This window comes from Physeter macrocephalus, chromosome 15, assembly GCF_002837175.3.
Source record: "Physeter macrocephalus isolate SW-GA chromosome 15, ASM283717v5, whole genome shotgun sequence".
NCBI classification, from domain to species: Eukaryota; Metazoa; Chordata; class Mammalia; order Artiodactyla; family Physeteridae; genus Physeter; species Physeter macrocephalus.
In genome coordinates this window covers 22,206,702-22,207,382 of record NC_041228.1, presented here as the reverse complement: position 1 = coordinate 22,207,382, position 681 = coordinate 22,206,702, and positions in this window count along the sequence as shown.

Sequence of the window (681 nt, the reverse complement as noted above, 5' to 3'; positions counted from 1 at the left end):
CTCCATACTGTTCTCCATAGTGGCTGTATCAATTTACATTCCCACCAACAGTGCAAGAGGGTTCCCTTTTCTCCACACCCTCTCCAGCATTTGTTGTTTGTAGATTTTCTGATGATGCCCATTCTAACTGGTGTGAGGTGATACCTCATTGTACTTTTGATTTGCATTTCTCTAATAATTAGTGATTTGAGCAGCTTTTCATGTGCTTCTTGGCCATCTGTATGTCTTCTTTGGAGAAATGCCTATTTAGGTCTTCTGGCCGTTTTTGGATTGGGTTGTTTTTTTAATATTGAGCTGCATGAGCTGTTTATATATTTTGGAGATTAATCCTTTGTCCGTTGATTCCTTTGCAAATACTTTCTCCCATTCTGAGGGCTGTCTTTTTGTCTTGTTTATGGTTTCCTTTGCTGTGCAAAAGCTTTGAAATTTCCTTAGGTCCCATTTGTTTATTTTTGCTTTTATTTCCATTACTCTAGGAGGTGGATCACAAAAGATCTTGCTGTGATTTATGTCAAAGAGTGTTCTCCATATGTTTTCCTCTAAGAGTTGCATAGTGTCCGGTCTTACGTTTAGGTCTCTAATCCACTTTGAGTTTATTTTTGTGTATCGTGTTAGGGAGTGTTCTAATTTCATTCTTTTACATGTAGCTGTCCGGTTTTCCCAGCACCACTTATTGAAGAG